Source organism: Ornithodoros turicata, unplaced genomic scaffold, assembly GCF_037126465.1.
Source record: "Ornithodoros turicata isolate Travis unplaced genomic scaffold, ASM3712646v1 Chromosome161, whole genome shotgun sequence".
Lineage (NCBI taxonomy): Eukaryota > Metazoa > Arthropoda > Arachnida > Ixodida > Argasidae > Ornithodoros > Ornithodoros turicata.
In genome coordinates this window covers 74,997-91,367 of record NW_026999322.1, presented here as the reverse complement: position 1 = coordinate 91,367, position 16,371 = coordinate 74,997, and the positions used below count along the sequence as shown (strand labels likewise).

General features: G+C 43.6%; 1 pseudogene; it reads right to left on the bottom strand.

Moving 5' to 3' along the window:
• LOC135372710 (uncharacterized) overlaps nt 1-7,449 on the bottom strand; it is a 74,900-nt pseudogene extending 67,451 nt beyond the window's left edge.
• Between the last annotated feature and the right edge of the window lie 8,922 nt (nt 7,450-16,371).

Sequence of the window (16,371 nt, the reverse complement as noted above, 5' to 3'; positions counted from 1 at the left end):
ACTCTGAACATCCGGCGTCTGCTCTTACTACGCGAGTATTTCGCGCGGGGTAACTCGAGACCATGGTGAGGAGGAATAAAACGGCACTATAATTTCGAATGGATGCGACATGCCTTGAAACAAGTTAAGACAGCATCTCTTTATTTTTTTCGAAGTGCACGTGCGCTATATGATGACATGTGCGTAACGCGTTACTAGTAATTGCGTTACTTGTAATCTGTTACGTCTTAAGTTTTCCAGTAATCAGTCACTTTACTGTCAGTGAAATTTAATTTTTTGATTAATTAATTACATGTCTGAGTACTCGATTACTCAGTAATTGATCGCTATTCCAGCAGAGATTTACTTATCTTTCTCATGTTTCGCGTGCCCCAAGTCAACCTCTTGTGTCGTCAGCCTTTTTTGGACCGTTCTACTGCAGCAATCGGAGGTCATTCTAATAAGGATTTGGAATTTCGGAGTCTATCTCCCTTATCTATTCCTACACCAATGTGGTAGTACCAGGAGCTTTGGAGGCTATGTGAGTCATGGGGAATATCCACGCAATGCTGTTCCACAACCGGTCAACCTCTTCCCGTGCGATAAATACAGTAGAGGTACAAATCTACTTGTCCTACGCGTGTTAGTTTTTCGTTGAAAAAATGGCTAGGAAGCAAGCGAGCTGGTGAAGATGATGCATGATGTAAAACTGATTATGTAAAATTTTCAGCTGTGTTTGAGACTTCGTCTTTGTGTCTGTCCCGTCGTGTTCCTTAGCCTCGGGTTTGACATCATGCATTGTTTTCCGTGTTATGTCACCTCTTCCGCCCTATTGAACCTTTTTCTTTCTTTCTTTCTTTTTCTTTTTTTTTTCTGGGGCACACAAAGAAAGTTATAATTTGCGTGAATGTAGAGTAAAGACCGGAGTAACGACGGTTACTTTTCTGCTCGTTGCTCAATTGCATAGTAACGGTAAGGGTAAGGGTTAACTTTTTTCGACTAACTATAGTTACTCACCATTGACCGGTTGTAGTGTTCTTGAACCCGAAAGGATAGGGTGCCGGCCACTCAGTGTCGGCCGGTGGAAGAACCGTGTACAAACAGGTTAGATCTTGCTGGCATGTCGTTTTCACCAGATAAAGCTTTCCCGAGCCAGGTCCAACAATGCTCTAAATTGGAGATCGAGGACAGTACTTGGTGAATATATCTAAAACACACCAAGCAGCACAGTTGTATAGAGCACCACGAGTACGGTAAACAAAAACGGTACACGACATACTACGACATATTCACAACAATTTTCTTAATCTGGCAGACCACTTTTCCTTGGAGACAGCTGGTGCGTGTATTATTCCACAAATGACCTACTTAAGGGTCGTAGTCTGAAAGTAATTACTGCCAGTTTCAATTAGCTTCCATTATTAATGTATTCACTTTTGAAAATAAGCTGACGTGAATTGTATTGTTGTAGAGCGTACCCTTAACGTCCCCGGTGAGCAAAATTTGAAATCAAAGCGACCCTCTGTTCTCCCCCTTGCGGAGAGAGACAGATGAAATATGCGCGCTGACGGAGGGAGGCTATTATCAGCGGCTAGTGTGAAACCACGGTCCAGCGAACTGGTATTATAAAAGCAACTAAGTTGTCCCACGGTCACTTGATACCGGCGTCGTTTTCAGAAAAAAAAATCCTCTGATAGATCGTCCGCAAAACATTCGTGAAGGAACACCATTTTTCTTTATTTTGTTCAATACTTCACCTCCAATGTCAGGGGGTGAAACAGCACACCATCGCCTCTTGCATCCTGGAAAAAAATTAAAAGGAAACAGAAAATGCAACCCATGATAAGGGCAGTTCCGATAGAGTCACCCGATACATTTGTTTTTGTTCTGTTTCCGCAAGTTAAAGCTCATCTCATGAGGCGGCAATGTGCTCCTTTGGCCTCTCACATTAGGGGTGAAGGAAAGACGCGTCTCCTGAGATGCGCAATGAACAAAATAAAGAAAAAATTCGGTGTTCCTTCGCGATTTCTTTTTTTTTTTTTTTTGCGAACAACTTATCCAACAGATTTATGTTCTGAAAACGGCTCCGGTATCAGGTGACCGAAAGAACCAGATGTTCTCGTTGGGACAACTTTGTAGCTTTTATAACTAAAAAGGTAATCATTGAGAGTTCATTAAGATATTGCCTTAGCAGTTTGCTAATGCCCTCCTAAGGAGTGCCCTTCAGCATATGTTATATTGCAATTGCTTTATCATCGGAAAATGTGATATATGTATTGTTAAAAAATAAGTTCGCATTTAGCTGGGTCACCCTGTATATAAGTACAGTTATACACGGTATGAGATGAGAAGTGACGATGGGTACGAAATGAATATAAACACAAAATAAAGGAGACGAGGACAACAGAAGTAGGATTATTAAGTAAAACAAGATTTATTGTGAATTAGACTAGTTAATTAAAAAAGCTCAAGGAAATTTACATTCAGTCTACGTTGCGGCGGAGGCCTCGCCTTCGTCGGTATTAATTGGCCTAATAGGGCCCCCAAAAGTCACAAGTGACGTCACAATCTAGAAGGTCCGGCCACTTGATGGTTATCACGAGACCGGGTTCTGGAATGTTCTTTGTAGTTCTGAAGGTGAGGTCATCGTCCTTAATGGTCATGGTATATGAATCAGGACGATAGCCGCCGACACTTCGAACATAGACTGTTCTTCTGGTCCCAGAAGAACAGTCTCTGTCTCATAAAAATGTCTGGTTGACGGCATACGGCTCATGGTCATCACCAACCAAGAGCATATGTCGTTTTGTACTGCCGCTAATGTACTTTTTTTTTATTTCAAGAGGACATAGAATGTAGAAGGCATCTAGCGGAGTAAAAGATACCCATGGCCATGTGGATCCTGGTACATGCGCTTGTGGAGTAACGGTTTCAGAACGCACACAAGCAGTTTGCTCACTGAACCAAACAGTATAGGATGTTGGTTTAATACCGGGAGAAAATAGTGAATAGAAATATCGTACGACAGAGTGTGGGAGCATAAACAGTTTTCACGGGGGATGCGTGAAGCAGTGTCGCGTAATATTGTGTGCATGAACCATTGTGTGTTACACAAGCCATGCGGGCACACCCACCTCAGAGACACTTTGAGAAGCATACTACACAACGGTTACTAAAGTGGTGGATGCTTCTTTGTTTTTCTTCTTCTTTTTGGCCATGATGATACATCTTCGGCGGAAATGAGGATGTCTTTGGCGTAATGAGACACATTCGGCCGTAATGGGATTTTGTCCCTAATGTGACAATTGAGGATTAAAGGATTATCGGCAGTAATGAGATGTTATCGACATTGAGAGGGGAACTGATAGAGTCGGGAAAGGCTCCCCTTCACAGCTCTTCATTACTGCGAAGTGAGATTGGATGGCACTGTGCTCGTCTCAGCGTGCCTATATAGTCGAACGTTCTTTTCAACTTTTATTAGTGGGACAGGGAGCGTCTCTTTTACTGGGTTGAGGTATTTTCTACACGCTTGTCTATTTATGGCAAGACAAAAAGGAAATCGCAAAGACAAAACTAGCATGACTTTCGTAATCTGAAAATTACTGAAGTAATTCTAAACATTTCTTTTTGCTGAACAACCACTGAGGTTCGCGGCAGGTTACATAGGTTGCAGACTTACTTTCCGGGCGTCGACAGTACCATCTTGACAAGTACATTGGGCTGTTGCGACAATGCAGCAGCCAGCGATGAAAACTACCACTTGAAGCATCTTGAGCGTTCTTGCTGGTGGAGAATCAGAAAATCTGGGAATTACAATATTTGTGCTGAATACACTATTTAGAACAGCCTTTTTACCATGTCACATTATGATGAATTCGCGCCTCAGTTCGTGCGAAGCGAAAATAATTAATCGAATCAGACGCTTATCACACTATCTAAGTAATAAAAAAAACTACACGAAGCTGTTGGAAATGGTCGTGAAAGACCTGACGCGTTAATCTGATTAACTTTGATGTACAGTAACTACAAGAAGGGGGAAAACACGGAGACAAGCACGAGAAATTATCGATTCTGTCTCTGGTCCTCCTACTGTGTCTCCAAGTTACTTTTCTTCACGTTTTACCAGCTTTCCTGCATGTTGAGTCCTAACCACTGATTTACAAATTTATTGTTTATCAACAGATGACTTGCGTCGTAGAAATGTATATTTTTTTTGGCCTACTGTTCTACATAATTTAGGCCACTTTTGGTCTGGTACAGGTCCCGACAAGAGTTTACGGAACACGCGAGCGGTGTATTTTCTCCTCGGTACGACACCCTGGCGGCAAGCGGAAGCTGGCGAAATCAGGCCAGTTCACTGCCTCAGAGGGGTGGACGACTGCGCTCTTAGCGACACACAGCGGTAGTTTCGGTATGATTACTGTTGAATGTGCACGCGAAGTGAGTTGGACTTAACTGTTGTGCTCGTCAACAACTCGTGACTCACGTCAGTTGTTTATCAAACCATCAGTTATCAATGTCAGCGTCAATTGTTTATCAGCTCGTCACGCGTCGTCCATAATAAAGCAACTGTTTACCAGATACCTTTCTTTCTCTTCCCAAGCAGCAAAATGTACTGAAAGTCGAGTGCAATAGGGGTGGACGGGTAGGTGGAAGGCCTTGAACAGACTGATGAAACTAAAGAACATTGATAAGACACATACCGTCCACCCCTATTGCACTCGACTTTCAGTACATTGTGCTGCTTGGGTTGTCTACATATCATGGCTGTCTACATATCATGCTTGTCTACATATCATGGCATAATAAAAGCAATACACCGTAAAGTGTTGCCACTATGATTCATCCTTGTTATCACGATGATAGCCGCGAGCTCCCTGTCTCAACAATCGGTGAATCACGTGTTGTTGGCGAGCACAACAGTAAAATCCAACTCACTTAGCGGGCACATACAACAGTAGTCATACCGAAACTACATGCTGTATGTCGCTAAGAGCACAGTCGTCCACCCCTCTGAGGCAGTGAACTGGCCTGATTTCGCCAGCTTCCGTTTGCTTCTAGGGTGTCGTACCGAGGAGAAAATACACCGCTCGCGTGTTCCGTAAACCTTTGTCGGGACCTGTACTAGGAACAAAACACAGGTGCAGGAGGACGATGTAGGCTTGGTAGGCATCGATGTAGGACGATGCCGGTTCCCCGCAATGTACAACACAACCACACAACTCCGCTAACAACTGTTTAAAGGACGACGGAAGCGAAAATAAGCTGCAAAGCTGTTTGCCTCATATTGCAATGTGTACCAAAACAATCTGGAATTCGACTTAGATTTACGTATATTAGTTAAAATACCGCCACAATCGCGGTTTAAAATTCGGCCGCGGAGCACTATGAACCCCTGGTGAGCGTCGCCGCGCCGCCGTAGCAGACCACGGAAGTGACGCACGTTAGCTCTCCTGTTGGAGTTCCTTTTATTTCGCGGTTGTGTTGCGGTCGGAGGTTGATTCTCGCGACAAGAAAAATTGTACATGCTTGCACGAACTCCTTGCACGAGCGACACACGGATAGACAGCGCAAGCATAGCGTCAAACATCGACTGGCGTTTATTACGAAGACAACACTACCGAGGCTGGCCCCCAAAATCCATACGAAGGAAGGTGACCCCATTCTCTCTAGGGGCGAGAGCTATGTTGCTTACATTGCTAAGTGCCTTAGCTTGCGTTGAGCCGGGATATGTTTCAGAACAAACACGCTCAACCAGTCTGTGGTTGTTTCCGTGGCCGTATTGGCCATTGGCGCGCTCGACTGACAATCGAGAGATGCGAAGTTCAGATTCCGCCGATATCTGAGTTTTTTTATGACTGTCATGATGTTTCAATTGTTTCCGAAAGATAGGAATCTTATTCTCGCCGCGAATCCGTCTATGCCTACTTCTAGACAGATGAAACGAGACAAGGAGTGCGCAGACGTTGACGAATGGTTCAAAACTGATCCAGAGGTGCTCATTAGCCTCGGCTTCTCAACGAAGTACATCATGCCGAAAGAAGAGCGACCCCTTCTGTATTTTCACGAAAACGGAAGGCCTCCACATATTTACCTCCACATGGCGTTTCGGCATACGTCTGATTCCCGCTACGGGGAGAGAACGGAGACGAAGAAGAATGTACGAACCCATCTCTCATAGGATATATCGCCTTCAGACTTCCACGAGATCTCCGAATCGAACATCTTCAGGCGTTATCCGGAATTCGCCGTGTTTATCCATTTCACGGGGCAGCCGCACATGGAGCGCGAGAGATATTTGACGTCACGCGCTCGTCAGATTTTCCCCCAATGCTTTGCGGCAGCGGGCGCGCTCCATGGGCGATTGTGTCGGGTGGGCGGCCCAGCGCGCTCGTAATCGTCAAAAATATGCCCATCCGTACTGCGTACTCGCAAAATACTAGTGGCACCATATTTCTACGTAATATTTACACCTTGTTCGGTCCCTTTTTTGCAATGGACAAATTTCGTTTCCGTTGTCCTTTAATGAAAAATTCATCCGACCGGGCAAGTCTTTTAAAATCAGGTTAAACAACATAACACGATGACATATATGGAACATGGGAAATACACCCCCCCCCTCCCCCGGCGGTATATAGAAATCTCTTCCACGCTTTTACACTGTCCTGATGATATCTCTTCAATGCTTAGAGAAACTGAAGGTTCACTAATTCACTTTCTTCCGTGTTTCCGTATCGAAAAGGCCTCAAACGATTATATTTCTGACCATGTCTAAGAAAGACCTTCTACCTCAGTCCTTTTGAAAACTGGAGAGGACTCCGTGAAAACCTAAGCGCACAGAGGAACAAGCAGCACAGCAGTGTTAAAGCAAACATACAGCAAGTTTTTTGTTTTTTGTTTTTTTTTCACCTTCTTGCAACTAGAGAACACCTTCAGAAACAATCATCACGCGGGGGATAGCACTCTATGCACTATGCCAATCGGTATTTAAGTTACAGTTTGTACTACATAAGCAAATTAAAAAATATATAAACAACGAGATTTGGCCGAGGCAGACCAACAATTAGGGACGACATTTGACAAGAGATTGACAAAGGTGGGCAGTACGCCGTTCATCGTTGAAACCTGAATACGTGCAAAAACATTTAAGTATGTGACAGGGGTTGATGTCTAGCCGAACCAGCCCACATTTTCATAAAAAGAGAAATACAAAGAGGGCTATGCTTATGTACTTTTAATTATAAGGTGACGGTAGGAAACACTGCAGTATATATATAGTATATAGATTAAGCGGGAAAAATCAGAAGACGACGAAGAGCTTACAGGAAAACACAAAGGGGAGTTTATGAAAACATATAGGGATAGTAGTATAGAGTATAGATAGGGACATAGAGCATACACAGCATACGGTTATGTACGTGAGTTGCGGCTTACCTGTGTTCAACCGAATGCGGTTCACATGCAGAATGCTGGTTGTTTTTTATGCCTGTCCGGTTATAGCTATTCGACCTTTCACTTGCCTGTATGTTGTAACTGACCTTTCAGTTTACTCTCTGACGTAATTAGCCCTCGAAAGTCTGAAGTATATTTCTTTTCTTTTTTTTTTTTTTCGCGCGGGTTTGTGTGTTGCTAAATGTATTTCCACATTACGTCTTACGGTTTTCACATGACAGAAGTTGAGTAACATGCAAAAGTATTTTTCGCTCTTGCTGCAGCTGGTGAAGAGATACACGGTGTTCCAGTATCCCTATATTTCGTGATTCATTAGCGTGTTTTCTATAAATTGAAATCCGAAGGTTTCTATGTTTTTTTTTATTGAATCTTTGGGTCTGCTAAAAGCAGGAAAGCAGTCAGGCTTTATTTACACAGTGGACATTGTTGCTGACGGTCGTGATTGATCGTGGAACGGTGCAAAGCAGCGAACGCAGGGTCACACGTTGCACTTCGGACGTTTCGTACCACCTTGACTGCGGCAGTTTTCTTCCTTTTCTTTTCTGGTGTCAATGCGACTAGGTGGTCCAGCCTATCGTATACAAGGTGTCCCAGCTAAATGTGAACAGTCTTTTTTTTTTAAATACATACAGGGTGGTTCAACAACCATGATGGCAATTCATGCTGCGGATAAACATGCGGTCAAGGGATTTTTTTCTGCCAATAACTTTTGCCACATATTGGTAACTTTTTATTTCATTTCAATTGACAGAAAGTAAATTTCTTGAATTGAACTTCAAAATTCCCCGAGGCAACCTAACGCTTTCTTTGCGGAAATGGGTTCCCCGTGGTCATTTTACTCAGTATAGCGCATAATCCCACTGGTAATGCAATGGCAATAGCCGAAATAAATGCGACGAAAATCCGTCGAAACGAGCCCTTGGCTCCGCCTCTTTTTTGACAGCTCGTAGTTTGAGCGCAAAGGTACGTGCGAAGAAATGAGTTTACATTGACACGCCACACGAGGGGGAAAGGGTACGGAAGAAACAAAGAAAACGTTAGGTTGCCTTGGAAAATTTCGGAGTTCACTTCAAGAACTTAACTGTCCGTCAATTGAAATGTAATTGAAATATTACCAATATGTGGCAAATGTTTGGGAGAAAAAATCCCTTGACCGCATGTCTCTCCAGGGCCTACGATTTTTACTATGAATTTCTATCATGGTTGGTGGACCACCCTGTGTATATCACTCCAATCAATTGCAATATAGCATATGCTGGGGGAACACTCCTTACGAGCGCACCAGCAAACTCCTAAAACAATGTACCAATTAACATTTAATAATTAACTTTTTAAATAAAAACTCTACGTGCTTGTCCGAATTGGAACATCTGACCTCTTCGGTCCCCTGATACAGCTGCCTTATTCTGAACGGAAATTTGTTCGATAGATCCTCTTTTCTTATCTTTATTTTGTTCATTGCGCATCTTGGGAGACACGCCTTTCCTTCACCCCCAATGTGAGAGGGAGATAGAGTACACTCAATCCGAAACTATCGTCATAATGCTCTCATCGTCATATGCGACCGAGTGCCATCGGCATCAATTCAGAATCTACAAGGGAAACGAACAAGGAGCACATATAAGGAACTTTAAACTGGCTAGGACACGCAGAGCTCACTGCCGTGACCACCCGTTACAAAGGGCACAGCCAACAAGATCATCATCATCATCATCATCATCATGCTTTGAACCACGTCCCCCAAACTCACCTCGGAAAAGCGTGCAACGAAGAAGGCCGCCACTAGATACCCCACTGTTGCCGTTCCGGATCACTTCAGCGCGCTAAGTTTAGCGGCAAAATGTTTTTGTTGTTTCTGCGAATGAATCTAGTCTTTATATGTCCAAATAAAACGCGTATAACAACTTTCTCTGTCGTGTTTCACTTTTTGGTCCCGTTTTTAAACGTGTTGAGCGATCGGAAGGATCTAGTGCACGGCTGCGTGCATCACATAGCGTACCTGTCGTACCAGGCGCCGCAGGCGCTGCAGTCGTCCATTTCTCCTTCGGTGACTTGGCCTGGCTTGGATTGTGCTTCAACTGGATCTTTAGCGCGCTACAATCCACGCAAGCCAACGTCTGGTAACAATGGGGTATCTAAGGGCGGCCTCCGGCATTGCACGCATCGGGATAGGAACAAATACATGGGAAAATGGCGACCTTGGGGGACCTGCTTTGAACATTGCTTTGAACCTGGAAACGTCTGTTGGAGCTGGTTGGCGTCTATGATTGAAGACGCAGATTCGTAAATTAGAGGGTTCTTCTTGCCTCTCAGCTCCTCCGAGCGTACAAAAACGTGAACGTCTTTGCATTTGTGTAGTGATGTGCTCTGTTATGAATTTTGTTCTTGAACTCGTGCACCAGCTCTATTACGACACAGGTAAGCGGCCTGTGTAGGACGGTTGATCCTCCATTGAGTCCCAAATCTGAACCAAGAGCTGTAGTAGCGACTCGATATTTATCTATAGCAGGGATTTCCCTACACCCCCCCCCCCTCCCTGAAATTTCTCAGGTGACCACACCCAGCTAGGCCCGTAACACGTTCTGGTAGAGAGTCCGGAGCAGCGAATTACATCCTGTACTGTCAAGCTTGGGCTGTAGGACCATAGTCATGCAGATGATCGTACCATGCATTTGTCCAATCTATGCGCTAGGTATTCATTGAGCTTCGTGAGACAAGGTGCTAGTCTTTTCTCTTTTTCGGTCGTGTGATTATGCATCTTAATGTTCAAATGCCGTTCATAATGAATCTGTATTCTAATGTACTGTGTTCTGTACGTAATAACATGTACAAATAAAACGGGAAAGCTGCGCAGAGATGTCGCCATTGTGCCACGATTCTTTCCGTGTCTAAGAAAAATTCCTTAAGTGTACCCTTCACCAAGCGTACCTCCCCCCCTCCCCTTGAAAGCTCGGCAACCCCCAGAAGCGAATTTCTGGGGAAATCACTGATCTATAGTTATCTCAACTGCCTTCATGATCTGCCATCATCCATCACTTAAATGAGGAAGTCCTACTGATAAGTGACTTTTGTGATTTCGTACATGCATTTATCAGATCATTTTATGAGGTGTTAGTGTGCATCAGAAAATATGATGCAGAGGGACGTTTTCATTGTTTCGCTTACCTTCTTCATACAACTTCCTTTCTAGCTGTTAAACGAGTTTACATAGACAGTGTCTTCGTTTGCAGCAACAACTGCGGAGATCCACCGCATCCCATCGTTATTCATGTAGTTGTTGTTGCAGCCTCTCCTCAATTTTTTGCTCATCGTCACTTGGTAAATTTTCTAGCATATTTGTTTTCCTTTTTTTTTTCTGCTTCCTCGCCCGACAGCTCATCCTGCATCAGTTGCTTCGACGTGATCCGATGTACGTTTTCAGCAAGGATTCCCTACATACATGGAAAAATGTAGAAAAGTAACGAAGCTTTCTATTGTGGGGCCTTCATCATATTATTCACTGACGTCCCTTGGTGAAAGATGAAAGTCACAGAAAAGGTTAGCCAGCTGTAGGACTCGAACCCGCATCTTCTGGACTACCGGTCCCTTGTGTGTTGTTCCAGTCCCAGAACATCAGTTCTCTCATGTCCCTTCGCGGTCTCGATAAAGAGCGTGGTGGGGTCATTATTCTTCTGTTAATGATGGTGATTGTTTGTTTCTTGCCGACATACAGGGCGTTCATTTTTTGTTCGTTACAGAATTTTTATTTCAAAAACTAGTAGAGGAAAATAAATGCCGTTTTTCCAGTAGAGTTATATTTCAGGCGTTATAGAGTATTATCAGGCCAGGCGTACATTGGTTCGAAGAAAACAGAACAAAGAGAAGGAATAAAGTCATGATCACTCATAAAATTCATTACCTCTTTAATTAGAGGAATTCGCGCGAAGGCGAAATAACAACAGGAGTTATTCGTCGTCGAAAGCAATTTCGTGATGAAAAAAAAAAGCACACTTAAGTGCGTACTGTCAGGGACACTTCTGACTTTCTACTCGTTTCCGTGGCCGCGCTGCGATAAGCGCCACGCTAGCGGCCAAGGTCGCAAATAAAAAGTGGACTCGTTCAGGGGTGGCCGGGTGCCAACAAGGTATCGCATTGCCGCACGAAGGCGTTGGAAGGACCGAGTAAAAAACAATAAAGAAAAACGTAACAAGGGAAAGCAGACGCGATAGCAAAGCGCGATCTTCTTGCTCCTTACAAAACAGGGCACGGCAAGTGACAACCAGATTAAGATAGTGATATAATTCCCTCTCACACCGTCTGCTTTCCTTTTGTTACGGTTTTCTTTATTGTTTTTACAGGTTCTTTCCAACACCTTCGTGCGGAAATGCGATACCTCGTCGGCACCCGGTCACCCCCGGACGAGTCCACTTTTTGTTTGCGACCTTGCTTGCTAGCGTGGCGTTTATCGGAGCGAGACCACGGAAACGAGTAGAAAGTTAGAAGTGTCCCTGACAGTACGTGCGTTACAATATCCGTCGCTGAATTCTCTTTGCAAGCGAGCCGAGAACAAAGCACTTTTCTAACGCAAAAAGAGCAACGTACATTCCACGTAAGGGACGCCACGTGCTTTGGAGCCATGGAGCTGATTGGTGTAGGAGCTAATCTATTGGCCAGATAGACCGCTCTTCGACCCTAGATAAGGCGACCCTTCGAGCCTAACTCGGCCATGCACGATTTAAGCATGCTGTCGCCGAGACAAGTGTACGCACGAAGAAAAGAAAAATATCAAATTGTCTAGCGTTTGCTTCTCCTAAGTAGAGGTATATAACGTCGTTAGACAAAATGTACGAGCTCACAGCCCCATTAAGGTACTCATCAAATTTCATACTGGTGCCAACCGGGCTTCACCCGTGGAGCTATACGAGGAATCATTAAGAAAAATTGTAAAACGTAAAAATAAGCGTACATTATACGCATGCAAAAAAAAAACGTGACGGTCACAGATAGGGTAAAGATTAAAATGCAATCCTCGGCGGACAGATCAGATCAGAATTTTTGTATATCTTTTTACCGCCATACAATGTCAGAAAATATTTTAAAAATTGATACTAACAAGAAGAGAGCATTCGATTTCGCAAAACGCGAACCTCAGGAGAACGCACTATTTGCAGCGTTGCCTTTTCCGCTTTTAAGGCCGAAAACACCAGGAAATGTCCTTCAGTCTCTTTAGCCGTGAAAGCACACCATTGTTTTATAGATACTTTTATCAAACCCGTCTCGCGGTGCTGGTTATCAGAGGAGAACGCAGGCGGCGCTGAACTCTGATAATTCCCCTCCCTTTCCAGTTTCATTCAAACGTACCTTCCGTACCTTCCTTTCCAGCATGCGGAAATGTGAGACATCATACTTAAAGAGGGCTAAAGGCCCGTTCCGACATACAGCGCTTTGCTGCAGAGCACTGGAAAACAGCGCTGTTTATCCCTCCTCTCCCGGTTGCGGCTCGATGGAAAACAGCGCTTGGCGAAGTTGAGCTTCGGTGAACTTTCCCATGGTGGTGGTGGTGATAGGGCTTGCCGTTGTCGGCCTCACGTATGTGGGCAACGTCACGACTCACGCCCTGGGGGAATGTGCGTCCTGGGCCGATTTCTAAGGGAACTGTGCTGGAACATATGTCTGAAAGCGTCTGAGGAAAACCCAGGAAAAACCCCAGACAGCACAGCCGGCACCGGGATTCGAACCCGGGTACCTCCCAGTCTCGACGTGACATGGCCAGCACGCTAACCACTGAGCCACGGGAGCTGGTGAACCTTCCCATCGCTGTCTCCCAGCGATAGGCTCCCTGAACCAATGAGAACGAGGTGCCGCGTTCAAGTAACGGTACGATGACGTACGATCACGTGAGATCACCAAGTACAGCGCTGGGACAAGCGCTGCAAGTGCAAACCCCACAGTGGAACTAGAGCGCTGTTTTCCAGTGCTGTGGTGCAGCGTTGTAGAGCAAAGCGCTGTATGTCTGAACGGGTCTTTTGCCCTCTTTAAGTGTGATGTCTCACATTTTAGTCGCACCTTTCATGCCCTCGGAAACAAAATTGGCTCGCTACATAACCAACAAATTCACTTTAGGTTCCAAACATGATCCCCTTAATTGTGAGACTGCAGTGGATAATTACCCAAAGGAGATACATTTTGATGTATCAGACTGTGAAATCAGGATGGCGCGCGAATTCTACTTCTGTCCCATTGAGTGCAATGCGTAAGATTTCAAACGTCGGGGGAACAAAAACATTTATATAAATAAACGCATTATTCTTTTTCGGCATAATTTTTGCATATACACTCTAAGGGGGAAAAAGGAGTAAAACGGGGAGTAATTGCAGCTTCTACTTCCCCAGTCTGCAATTACTCCCCATATTAGTCCCCTAACCCTACATTTAGTCCCGACATTTACTCTGCAGGACTGCAAATTGTCAATGAACTTCGCGAATGATCTCCTGAATGCAAGAGTCTACGTCAATATGTGCCCTTGGTCAATTTGATGGCATAAGGCTGTATAACTCAGCCAACCTAGCAATTTTCCAGCCATAGGGAGTAAGAAACAGCGGAACTTTCTTCGCAAATTGTGCCCTATGTATGACGCAAGATTTTATGTAACTCCATATATCACGGTTGACGGTTTGCTTCGAAGTATTTGCATGCATGACCTGTGAAAACATGTCGCCGTATACCGACAAAATGAAATTATACTTAACGTCTATGGGTGTAATGCAGGCGAAGTACTCTTTAAGTTTTATGTCAGCGAATCTTGGGCATGCCCCTTTATGGTAGCACGAACCAAATCCGTAGTACCCGTGAAAGCCAACATGATTTTACATTGGGGATAGAGCTATGGAGTCCACACAGCAGCATAATCCCATAAATCTCTTTTTCAGCAATGCTTCCTGACTCGGTCTTCTCTGTCACACCACTGAAAATATCCTTTGCATCACCTGTCTGAGGAAGGTGTTCATGCCCTGCTCTCCTTTACCACACTTAAAAGCACGTGCTTCTGCGTCACAGTTTGTTTGGATTTATTTCGATAGGCCTTCGATAGGCCCTCGATAGGCATGTGCAAAGTGATGTTGACAACACTTTGCTTGGCCCTGAAACGAGATTTCGAAACCGAAACCGCTGGTCTTTCCGAGGGTAGGTATAGTGATGCCATATGGCTTCACTCTGCGCTCGAGAGTTTAACCTTTCAGTTTCTCGGCTGTTGTAATTAAACTTTCAGGCTCCCGTATGTTGTTATTAACCTTCCAAGGCTCCTGTATGTTGTAATTAACATTTTTCAGTTCCCAATCTGTTCTAATTAACCTTTCAGTTTCTAACCTGTTGTAATTAACCTTTTAGTTTCCCGTCTGTTGTAATCAACATTTCAATTTCTCGTCTCGTGTAATTAACCTTTCAGCTCCATACGTGTTATAATTAATTTCAGTTTCCCGTCTCGTGTAAGTAACCTTTCAGCTCCCTACCTGTTATAATTAACATTTCAGTTTCCCGTCTCATGTAAGTAACCTTTCAGCTCCCTACATGTTATAATTAACATTTCAGTTTCTCGTCTCGTGTAATTAACCTTTAAGCTCCCTACCTGTTATAATTAACATTTCAGTTTCCCGTCTCATGTAAGTAACCTTTCAGCTCCCTACATGTTATAATTAACATTTCAGTTTCCCGTCTCGTGTAATTAACCTTTCAGCTCCCTACCTGTTATAATTAACATTTCAGTTTCCCGTCTCATGTAAGTAACCTTTCAGCTCCCTACATGTTATAATTAACATTTCAGTTTCCCGTCTCGTGTAATTAACCTTTAAGCTCCCTACCTGTTATAATTAACATTTCAGTTTCCCGTCTCATGTAAGTAACCTTTCAGCTCCCTACATGTTATAATTAACATTTCAGTTTCCCGTCTCATGTAAGTAACCTTTCAGCTCCCTACATGTTATAATTAACATTTCAGTTTCCCGTCTCGTGTAATTAACCTTTCAGCTCCCTACCTGTTATAATTAACATTTCAGTTTCCCGTCTCATGTAAGTAACCTTTCAGCTCCCTACATGTTATAATTAACATTTCAGTTTCCCGTCTCGTGTAATTAACCTTTCAGCTCCCTACCTGTTATAATTAACATTTCAGTTTCCCGTCTCATGTAAGTAACCTTTCAGCTCCCTACATGTTATAATTAACATTTCAGTTTCTCGTCTCGTGTAATTAACCTTTAAGCTCCCTACCTGTTATAATTAACATTTCAGTTTCCCGTCTCATGTAAGTAACCTTTCAGCTCCCTACATGTTATAATTAACATTTCAGTTTCCCGTCTCGTGTAATTAACCTTTCAGCTCCCTACCTGTTATAATTAACATTTCAGTTTCCCGTCTCATGTAAGTAACCTTTCAGCTCCCTACATGTTATAATTAACATTTCAGTTTCCCGTCTCGTGTAATTAACCTTTAAGCTCCCTACCTGTTATAATTAACATTTCAGTTTCCCGTCTCATGTAAGTAACCTTTCAGCTCCCTACATGTTATAATTAACATTTCAGTTTCCCGTCTCATGTAAGTAACCTTTCAGCTCCCTACATGTTATAATTAACATTTCAGTTTCCCGTCTCGTGTAATTTACCTTTCAGCTCCCTACCTGTTATAATTAACATTTCAGTTTCCCGTCTCATGTAAGTAACCTTTCAGCTCCCTACATGTTATAATTAACATTTCAGTTTCCCGTCTCGTGTAATTAACCTTTCAGCTCCCTACCTGTTATAATTAACATTTCAGTTTCCCGTCTCATGTAAGTAACCTTTCAGCTCCCTACATGTTATAATTAACATTTCAGTTTCTCGTCTCGTGTAATTAACCTTTAAGCTCCCTACCTGTTATAATTAACATTTCAGTTTCCCGTCTCATGTAAGTAACCTTTCAGCTCCCTACATG